Source organism: Acipenser ruthenus, chromosome 28 (assembly GCF_902713425.1).
Source record: "Acipenser ruthenus chromosome 28, fAciRut3.2 maternal haplotype, whole genome shotgun sequence".
Lineage (NCBI taxonomy): Eukaryota > Metazoa > Chordata > Actinopteri > Acipenseriformes > Acipenseridae > Acipenser > Acipenser ruthenus.
In genome coordinates, this window is record NC_081216.1 from 8,718,842 (window position 1) to 8,730,059 (window position 11,218).

Below are 11,218 nucleotides of genomic sequence, written 5' to 3' on the forward strand. Positions count from 1 at the left end.
TGCAAGTTCTTTATTATTTACTGCTTGGTCATCAGACCATTGGATTATGAATAAAAGCAAACCATTTCACCCGTACTTTGTTGTCTGTTTGTTTCATTGGATTACTGCACCTGCACTTCACCTGCTCTATTAATTACCACTTTGCCACAATTGTACAATATTTATCGAGATTACTCATGACTTCAAGGTAATGTTGCATTTTACCCCCTGAAAATACATTTTACTCTGTGTGTTAAAATTAGAGGGTAAGTTATTATTCCAGACCCAAAAGCTTATCTGGAGCGCTGCATGTGACCTTGATTGGTTCACAATCATGGGGTTTCCATGCAGGTCAATTTACACGTGAAATGGCAATGCTCGTGCACGTTTGGGAGAATTACTCGGGTAAATCAGGCTTGTGGACGAAAAAAACGGCCAAAGAGAGGGATAGGGTAAATCTCATTTACTCGTGTAAATGACGAAACGCACGGGAAAACCACGCCCAGTTTCGCATGGAAACCCGCATTTCACGTGTAAATGTTAATGAGCGTGTTTATCCTTAACTATAAATATTGCAAGAGATCAGGTAAATTGTTACTCTGGCTTCCAAGACAGCAGAAAGTAGTGGCTGATGGGCGATTTTATGGTTAGCAGTGCAGTAGTTCATCTTAATGCTAATGCGGACGGTCTTTTTTAATTATTGTTTTTTGCTGTGTCTGTCTGGCTGTCATGTTGTGTATATCTTATGCATTTACAGTTCTGTATAAAACCACTTACCACAAACTGTGTTATGCATTTGTTATAGTATTAAAGCAGCTGTTTGAGAATACCCTTGCTGTAAAAACTACACTAAAGTTAAACACGAAGAGCAAGTGAGCTGCTTAAGTGAATTAATTCCCATCTTTTTTTGATCCCAGCTATGTCCAAAGACAACGCGCGTCTGCCCTCCACGTTAATAAATATAGTTTGTGAACTGGATGTCATGAGCCAGCAACAACATCCAAGTTGTTGATGTCCTCTCAGAACTGACCAAAAAAAATTGCAAATGAACATAGTGATTGTGTTTTATTAGTTTGCATCATTAATATTTAATACAGCAGTAAATCCAACACAACTTAAAAGAAAGGAGAGCATCTCTGACAGCACGAGCCTCCTCAAATTGAAAAACAATTTGGTCAAGAGCAGTAAAGCACATTATTAACCAAACAGGCACAGGGTATTTTGCTTAGATTCAGCTTAGATTCAATCGTGTACCAGTTCTCTGCGCATGGAAACCACATTTTCACAAAATGTCACTAGTAATCTTCAAAAACAGCACGAGTACTTTACACATAGTTAATTTACATATCAACCCCCACCTTTCCCATTCATTTGCATGACGTCGGATGAAAAGCCCGGTTTCTCGAGTAAAATAAACTGAGCTAATGGAAACCCAAAAAAGCATTTTACACGAGACATTTTTCTTGTGTAAATGTCCCAAGTTAAAAAAAAAAACTTGAATGGAAACCCCATGAATGTTGTGTAAGTTGAATGGAACACTTTGTTTTGTGTTCAGTAATTAACATGTTTTACTCCATTTAATGAATACCTAATAACTTGAAACATCTTATAGCGAATGACTCGTAAAGTCCCAGTATGTGCTTGTCCCGGGTAGGTTGTGCTGGTATATGCTCCCTGTCTCTTTAAGAGACTGCACCAAGGTAATAACAGCTCTCTTAGACGGAGCTCTGGTTGTAAAAGCACTTGTAAAGCTCTTTTTTCAAATGTATGAGTATGATACGAATCTGACCCACATTACTGACAGACAGTAGCTTGGAGCTAAAGAGTTGACAGGCCATTACTCACTCAGCAGGGCTGGCAGGGTTATGAAGCCTTCATCACTTTCCAAACATGTTACGTGTCCAAAACGAGTCATAGAGCGAGGAGATGGAACGATGGTGGAGTGCAATCAAATCTGACACTTTTATAGGGCTTCCTTTAATCAAAAAGCTGTTCCATTTGTCTCCATTTTGTATGTATGTATGTATCAGTGGTGGCTGGTGGCCAAAAAACCAGGGAGGAAGAAAAAAGGCAGAGGGCTTGGGGGTCCCCAAGCACTCTGTCTTAAGCCCCCAGCAGCAGTAGATATTGTATTCTGAATGACAACACGTTTCAGATTATTTATTTATTTATTTATTTATTTATTTATTTATTTGGCAGGCGCCTTTATCCAAGGTGACTTACAGGTGTTACAGGGCAGTACTGTACAGGGTTACAATGCAAGATTAATATTTAAATAGAGTATTACAATAAGTGCAAATAATACTACTAAAAGACAATATTAACTAGGATGCAACACGTTAGGATTGCAACAAGTTATATCTATAATGACATATTAGTAGTGCAATAGTGCTTCAGCTGAGGATCCAGTAGCATGGTGCTGAGGTCAGGCAAGGCCAGTGCAGAGCAGTAGGAGGGGTAGTTCAAGAGATCTGCAAGTGCAGTCTGAACAGGTTTTAGCCCAATTTGTCTGTTAGCTGCATTTTCTCCACTAACCAACAGAGAAAAGAAAACAGTAGCCCATCATAGTTTATTCTAATAAATAAGTGTATTGTAACGACCCTGACGATGGCATCGTGCTGGACAAAGTGTTTGTCTTGTATGTTTGTTTGTCATGTCTTGTTTAGTGTTATGTGTATTGTAAGGGAACGTGGCACATCATTAGTGTGTGTGTGTGTGTGTGTGTGTGTGTGTGTGCGCATCCGTTACAGTGTGTGGGGGTCCGTTACAGTAGGATGTGTGTGTGTGTAGGGGGGGGACAAGCCTTGAGGAGGAGAACGTGCGCAGATTACGACTGCTGTGAGACTGTGAGGGACAGAGAGAGAGGTTGTAAGTGAGGGTCTTAGCTGTGATGCAGTGAGAACCCTGGTGTGTCTGTGGAGTGAAGGAGAGAAAGAAAGTGAGTGACTGAGAGAGAAGAGAGTTGTGGGCAGTAGTGTGGAGTAGTGGTTAGGGCTCTGGACTCTTGACCAGAGGGTCGTGGGTTCAATCCCAGCTGGGGGACGCTGCTGCTGCTGTACCCTTGAGCAAGGTACTTTACCTAGATTACTCCAGTAAAAACCCCACTGTATATATGGGTAATTGTATGTAAAAATAATGTGATAACTTGTAACAATTGTAAGTCGCCCTGGGTAAGGGTGTCTGCTAAGAAATTAATAAATAGGGAGAAAGAAAGGACGATTGAGAAAAAAAAAGGGACAGCAGATTTATTATTTTTGGCGTGAACCCAGCCCAGATAGGGATTCATTGTGTCACCAGTACTAAAATAAAAATTAAACCGGTTAAGTTTGGAATCCCACCTGGTCTCCCTGAGTCTTGCTTCACTTAAAGATGTGAGGATCATTACAGTTTTTAAAAATGCACTGTATACAACATGAATATAGCATTTAGATTTCAAGACCACATCACTAACATACTTGGCATACAATATTTTCTAAACAAATTGTTAAGGCAGGAGAAAGACAGACAAAAAATCAAGCACAAGCAGTTTATTTATTTTTATTTTTTTTTACATTTTCCTACCGTTATGATGGATTTTTTTTTTTTTTCTGGTCAAAATCTCGTTCCACTTCACTCATAATTGCACATGCCCAGTGAAGCAGTGCATCCGCAGGGGGCGGGAGGATTTGAGTTGCTCCTCCAATTAAAACCAGGGATCAGACTACGTCATCTGCCAGTGCCAGTACTGTACTGTGTGGTTATAGCAGATAGAAGTTTGTAACGGAGCCTTTCCTCCTCTGATGAAAAAAAAAAACTCTCTGGACTCCTCCAATTAAAACCCATGCTCAGATCATGTGATGTGCTACTGCTAGTAGTGTGGTTAATAGCAAATAGGAGTTTATAACAGAGCCTTGCCTCCTCTGAGGAGCCAGAACTTCTCTTAATATAGGAATGTTGAATCTAGGGTTCCAAGATTTTCCATTACAGTGGTTTGATTTCATATGCAACGGGGTGTTCTAATACATTTGCACACAACTGTATGTAAGAGAGGATGGTACCTAAACACCCATTGTAAAAGTGCCTGTCCCGACAACCCAGATCCATGTTTCTACAAATTATCTATGAATAGCTTTTTTTATTATTTCTTTAAAATGACCTTAATGTAGTTACCATAGAATAATATTTACTACATGCACTCAGCACACAATTCCTTGATTGTGAGGATGGAACAGTTTAGCACCAATTTGCACCCCTGATATGGAAAACTACAAAGCGGTAGGCAATTTAATATGTTTACATATTATTATTCAGCAGGTCATGAGATCATGTGTAGAGTTGTGAGATGCACTAGACATTTAAGCTGTGTGAGAGTGGTGTCTAACTATTCTGCCATAATCATGAGAAAGCAGAAGGATGTCACTGACTTCACACAGGGGCATGGCAGCAGCTAGTCACTCTCAGTGGCTGCACTGCTCAATGTGTCGATCAAAACACTCCTAGAAACCTTTCAGCACTGGACAGGACACACCTGCATCCACTCAAACAATGCTCCAGGAGATACACACAGTGGGCTGTTAGGGTCTTCCTCTGTTTGTTTTGGCAAGGATTGAGTGTGTGTTTGTGTATTGTAGGGAATATTTTTCCTTCCTCTTGAACTTTTGACTTCTATTTCCTTAGCGCATTTTTTTTTCAGACAGTGGATTCTAAAAAACTTTTTAGCATAAACAGTCAAAAACAGATTTATACAAATCTAACATTATTTAATTCATAAAAAATACAGACTTTCTATTTAAACATTCAAACATTCTCTATTTAAAAAAAATGCTAATGCCCCATTTCATAAATGCCTCCATATATCTGGAAGCAAAACAAACATCTAGTGGGTGTAGAGGTTAATAGCACTGCAGGGTTTCTGTACATATGTACATGGTTAGCCATCTTAAAGGTTAACAAAGCCTCTTCTTCCTCCCTCATGCCTGCCTCTCCCCCTTTCCTCCAGATGTAGGCATTTCCTGAGTAGAGATTAGAGTTCTCCTCCCCCTCTCCTGCACTTCTGAAAAGAGGGTCCGTTTCTCTTCTGTGTGGAGCGCATGTGACTGGGTTGGAGTTGGCTGGTGTTTACAGCTCGGAAATGTTATACACGACTGATCTAATCTGGCCTGGAGGCACAGACTGCTGGAACAAGGAGGCAGTGTGCAGGCAGTCGCTTGGGTTTCCTTGTCTAGGAGCTCCACAAGTCCAGGCCTCCAGCACAGCGTTCTCTAACTGCAGGGTAAGGTAGCACTGCCGGGTTTGACTTTATTGTAGTGATGCAACACTGATGTTCTCCAGAAGTGTTTTTTATTCATTGTAATCTTTCAGCATTACAGTCCTGTAGTCACGAGGTCTAACAAAGATAGCTGAAAACTGTGCACCGTTCTAGTAATGAAGCCAAAATACCTGCACACAGAACAAGGCTGGTGTCAGAAAATATACGTCCCTCCCGCCCCGAATATTTGTTCCCCCTAATTTTCGTTATTACAATTGCCACATTTCCATCTGCCTCTGGGATTGACTTGAAAGAGATTTGAAATCAGATTTGTTCATTTCCATCAGAAGAAATCAAGATCAAATTGGTTTCAGCTGGGACTCTGTCAGCCCCGGTTAGGATTGTGGGCTGGCAGAAGTTACCTCTTGAGTGTCTAATGGGAAAGACACAACAAGCTGGGAATATATTATACCGCCATGGAAATATTGGAAGTTTATAAATTAATACATACTGTAATCCTTTGTGTGATGTCCAGGTGCAGATAGGAATTAGTATCACAGTTCTAACGACATACCAGAGTTGCCTAAATTATGCCAATGGAAAAAATATATATTTTAGTGAACGTGTCAAAACTGGTACAAAGTCCCCCTAGTTGCCTGTAGGTTTTCCAAACAGTACATTTCTATGCAGAGACTTCAACAATGGGGCCTATTCACAGACCTTCCATTTAAATTGTTTTTATTACACTGTTAAATTATTATGAAAAGTCATATAATTATCTTGTCCCACTGGCAGATAATACAGCTTGATTTATTTAACAGGCAATACTGCAAAAAACAGCAATATTTTTATAAGGGTTAAATCCCAAAACATACAACATATCAATCAATAATTATCTTTGTAATATTTTGTTTTCTTTTTCCTATTTATGTTTTGCTTTTCAAGTCAATATTTTTTGCTTAGCATGCTTACATGAGTTAAAAGGAAAAAAAAAGTTTGGTGTTCATTAAACGGACCCAGATTGTATTAGAGGACAGTCTCTTGAACATTGCATTAATAAAGTTTTTCAAACCTCAGCATAGAGCAGCCTCCAGACACTAAATGAAACTGACACTGACTTGTACTTTCAATGGGCCTGTCTATCATTACAATGAAATTGACACCAACCTGTGCTTTCAAAATAGCTTTCTATATCATTTCAAAATACTAAACTACTACCTAATCGTATCCGGATACTGACAATCATCTAGGCTTGCTCAAAAAAGAACTTTGCTTTTCTTAAATATCCTGAAATGTTTGTCAAAACTGTCAGTCTGTATTACGATTGTACTTCGCAGGTCCATTTTTATTTTTTTATTTTAGGTTTAGCGTTTTTACTTCCAGCTCAGTCTACTGTTGACAGACACCAATGTGACTCATATCCTGAGTCAACAAAATTGGATTTTAAAGGTGTGTTACATTGCAATAACTGGTTCTGTGTCACTCAGAAGTAACTTGCTAGTAAAAACAGTAGTTGCTTATTTAGTTATGTATTTAGCACATTTTAGTATTCTTTATACATATCTTAGCCTTGCACATTCTTATAATTTAGTGAATTGAGTCCTGTATATTGCTTTCTTGATAAAATGTAATAAAGGGGTATAGCTTTAAAACAATATGTGCATGTGGTGGCTTGCACTGAGGCAAGGGCTTTGTAACTCTGGTCTAAGAGGTCACAGCCGGTGCTGAGAAAACAGCCAAATTGAGCTCTGGCAGCCCGGCAGGATTCCTTGTGGCAGCGAGTATAAAGAGACTGCCTGCCTGGGACTGAGACCAGCTCCACTGCTCCCAAACAAACTGCCATGCTTTCACACTTCTGCAAACCAGCAGCATGCTGGCTCTATTTTAAAGGTGTTTTCTCTGCTTTCTGTCCCTCAAACCATCTGTTTAGACCGTGTCGGGTAGCACTTTGTGGACTGTGTCTCAATATACCCTAATCACCACATACCGGATTGCTCCACTTTCAAGGCTGATAATATCAAGACATATTTTTGTTGAAAATATTTATTTAAACTTGTGTAAACTACGGTCGGCGTAATAAACAACAATAAACGGTGTAAGTCTCCCCCTTGTGCAACATAACAGTGATGTATTCCACACTTGAAAATACAAATAACTCTGTGCTCAGCAAGGTTTTAAAATCCATTTTCATACTTTTCAGTGCTACAGATCAAAAGGTAATTGCAGTAGTTCCCTGGTACTGAATCGATTACTGTGGTGTCAGTAACATGGTCTGATGTCAGCTCGTGTCATAAAATTCCTCCAAAGTCAAATAGAACATTTTTAAGAGGTGTAAAAGCCCCCCCCCCAAAAAAAGTCTCAATGGACATGTACCCAAGACTTTACTGATGAACATTTCAATGTATTGACAGATAGGCGATGGACAGAATAAAGTAAAGCAGCTTTTTATTCTATTAAGCTGTATTTGACATGTCTGAATAAATCTACCACTAAGAGTTTTTGTTTGGTTTTATGGATGCCTCTTCTCCGGGAACGTGACTGTGCTGGGTGGAGTCCCTCTCTCCCTGCCTGGCCCCTTTCCCAGCCTCCATGCCTTCTCTGGCCCCTCTCTCCAGGCAGGGGGTCCTAAGCCCCCTTTTACAGTGACTTCAGTAATCCCTGCCCTCTGCAGGTCAATGAGCCTCCTGAGCATGGAGTGTGTGAACAAGCCAGCCTGCATCCTCTCTGTAGGGAAGCATCACTCCCCCTCCCTCTCTCTCTCCTTTACTCTCTGTCTCTCACTCTGTCCCTCTCTCTCTCGCTGTCTCACTCTGACTCTCTCCTTCTCTCTTCCACCTCTTTTTAATAATGAAGTGGAGGAATGAAGATTCTTGATCCATATCTCCCGATTCTTAATCCAAACAAGCTGGACTGATCTGAAGATGTTGAATGCTTTTCTAATTTAACCATCCTAAAAGTCTGCATGCCACAAAGTGCAATGTCATTCATCTATCAGTTTTCTTGGAATTAGAGTCCTGCAAACCTGAAATTTGATTCTGAATGGCTCACTCGAGGGACACTTTGGAGACTTCCTGTGACATTCAATTTCTTGAATAATTCTGAAACACAGAAGATATTTATTCTGCACAAGATATTTATTCTGCACTCACATCCCTGTACTCTGGCTCCACGAAGTTGCACACGGCCTATCCCTGCATTTCTGATAAATCCCCCCATACGCACACTGACTATCTCACTTCGCTCCTCTGACCTTGTTTACTTTCCATCCCCAGGACCAAGTGTCTCACTCAAAGTGACAGGACTTACATGCTGTCAGTCTGTGAAATGACCAGACCAACTTGACCAGGGACTCTGGTTCAGTGGACCATTTTAAATCTAGTCTTCCTATTTCTGGTAAATGTCATTTTCTTATCCTTTTTTTCAGGCTTTTTAAAGCTCTTCAGGGATAGCTGTTCAAAGCGCTGTGAAAGATTGCTGGTGATGCAGTAAATGTCTCCCCAATAGAGCAGCAATATAAGCCCCATGATGCTTGTCAGGATCACACACACCTGCTCAATGTCAATACTGTCCATTCCAGTTCTTATTTTGGTATTCTGTTTTGCTTGTATTGCAGAGCACTTTCCATGTTTGACCAGACTGTTTGATGTCTTAAGAGCTGGTCCATTAAAAACGGAAAAGGTTTCATGCATTTAAATGGCAATCAATTCCATTAGGCAGAAGGCATTCCAGCCATCCCTTCAATTAAAGCAGCCTTTGGCTATTCTTAATGGGATGAGATAGCTACAAAGAGGCATAGATTAGAAATCGGGGCTTTTAAAATGTTTGAACCCTTGGGATTCTGGGGTGGTTTGGTAAAGAAAAGCAAAAACTATTGAAGAGAATCTTTATTAAACCAGGAAATAGTAGTAATGTTAATGAGTGGGTCCATAAAGAAGATGCAAAATGCCAACAGCATACACACACACACACACACCTCAGTCAGTACAAATATTACATCATCAAAACTGCTACCTGCTGGTTCATAAAAAGCATTAAAACATGATGTAAAACAGGTACAGCGTCATTTTACTGAGTTTGAGATATTTTTGAAGGTTCAAGTACCGTGGAGCAATGCCACAAAACTATTGCGAAACCCAGGTCATTTCTTGTAAAATAAATACATAAATAGGTAAATAAATACATAGACTGAAAATTATTTGTGAAGTAACTAACCAGAATGTGATACTAGCTTCAACATGAGTGCCTTAAAGGCAAACACATGTTTAGCACCAGTCCCCTTCATTAATGGGGATTTCATTTTCACTCAATCAATTGACTGTGTTCTTTTTGCAGCGGATATCCTAGACTGTAGCCCGGGGCTCTTCCACCTTTTCCCACTCCCATCTGTCGCCCCCCAGGCACTGATTGGCTGTGCAAGGAGTAAAGGTATTTGCTTCCCAGGGTCAAAGCCACAGAGGTGGGGCTGAGGTTAAACAAGCAGGCAGGGATCCTTTACAAAGACAACTGCTCTCTCTGTTCTCCCTGATCTGCTAGAGGACCAGTGGTCAGGTACACAATGGTGTACAGGCAGGACCAGGGTAAAACCAAGCTTACTTTTTTTTCAGGAAACTTAAGGAATAAATGTGGGTCTATTTTAATGATCTAAGCCATGGTGGATCTTAATAGCACTCACCTTTTCATTTTATGCTATTTTATTTGTATGCAGTAGTACCCTGGCTAGGTTAATATAGAATTAAAGCACAATACAAGGGAGTCAATTATCCGATCTTTGATCAAACTACTATCTAATCAACCGAATCTAATCTTGTGATGAATTAGGTGTGGTATATTACGCACACAACTTCTGCTGCTAAAACGACTACGATATTTAGCTGCCAAAAAAAAGGACCAGCAGACTGAGGTAAATGAAAGTTACAGAATTATTCAGACCACCAAAACCTTAGATGAAGCATTGTGTGCTTTAAGTTAAGCAAATTAAAACAGCCATCAAGTTCTTGATTTTTCTTCTATTTCATCAGCAAGGGCTGGAGATCCTGTCTGTGTTATTGAGCAGCCAAGACCTTTCATTTCAATTGCACGTTATTACAATACCTTAACAGCAAGTATCAAAGTATAAAAACATTTTACTGATTTTTTTGAAGTTTAATGATTCCTAAAGTTCTGAAATGTGTCAAAGTTGTGCTGAAATGTATTCTTTGATGATTTTCAAAGTTTGGTATATTGTCTGCTTAATTACAGTATTTCATTACCTTAACTGTAGGTGTTAAAGTTTTGCTGAATTGCATTAATTTAATGATTTGTAAAGCTTTGTAATTTTGTATGCTTAATGTGATAGAATGGGTTACTAGCTATATATCATCAGTAGGTACAGGTACTAAGTACTTGTGTATGTTAACTTTATACATTATTAAAGGTACAGTAATTGTTATTAATACCTGTTCGATTATCCATACAAACCAATTATGTGAACTAGTATTGGTCTCAATTAGTTCAGATAATTGACTCCCCAATGTATTTAGATTTTGTGTAATATTGTATTGTGGTAATACCAACATATCAATAAAATGATATACTGACATCTTGTGTAGTTCACATGATCAGTGAGTCACATGCTCAAAGAATGATTCAAAACACAATATGAAAACACAAGTTGCAGAGGGTTATGTACCCAAATATTATTATCATGGGGCCTTGCATGGATCACCCTGGAGATGACCCCTTGATGTAATACAGACTCATAGGTCGCAAGTTTCATCAACTGGAATGCTGCTCCAGACTATTTGTTGTGGCTGCCAAACATCTGGACAATGATTCATCTGACCGGAATTATTAAAATTACATTTTGAATCAATAAAAGAAAAAAGCAACACTGGTTAATTTAAAATGATATAATTTGCAACTTGAATTAAGCACCCATCGTTGAATGGAGAGTATTGTACATGCAATCTGAACTCTACAAACAAGACCGTCTTGTGATGATAACTGCGCAGACCCGGAGGACTCTAGTCTTGC

The 11,218-nt window shown here is 39.4% G+C and overlaps 1 long non-coding RNA gene across 1 annotated transcript; it reads left to right on the forward strand.

Moving 5' to 3' along the window:
- The first annotated feature begins 5,018 nt into the window (after positions 1-5,018).
- LOC131701954 (uncharacterized) lies at positions 5,019-10,303 on the forward strand. Its single transcript, XR_009309186.1, has 3 exons — positions 5,019-5,230; positions 8,479-8,599; positions 9,539-10,303. It is a non-coding gene; the product is annotated as an uncharacterized LOC131701954 (long non-coding RNA).
- Positions 10,304-11,218: the final 915 nt, after the last annotated feature.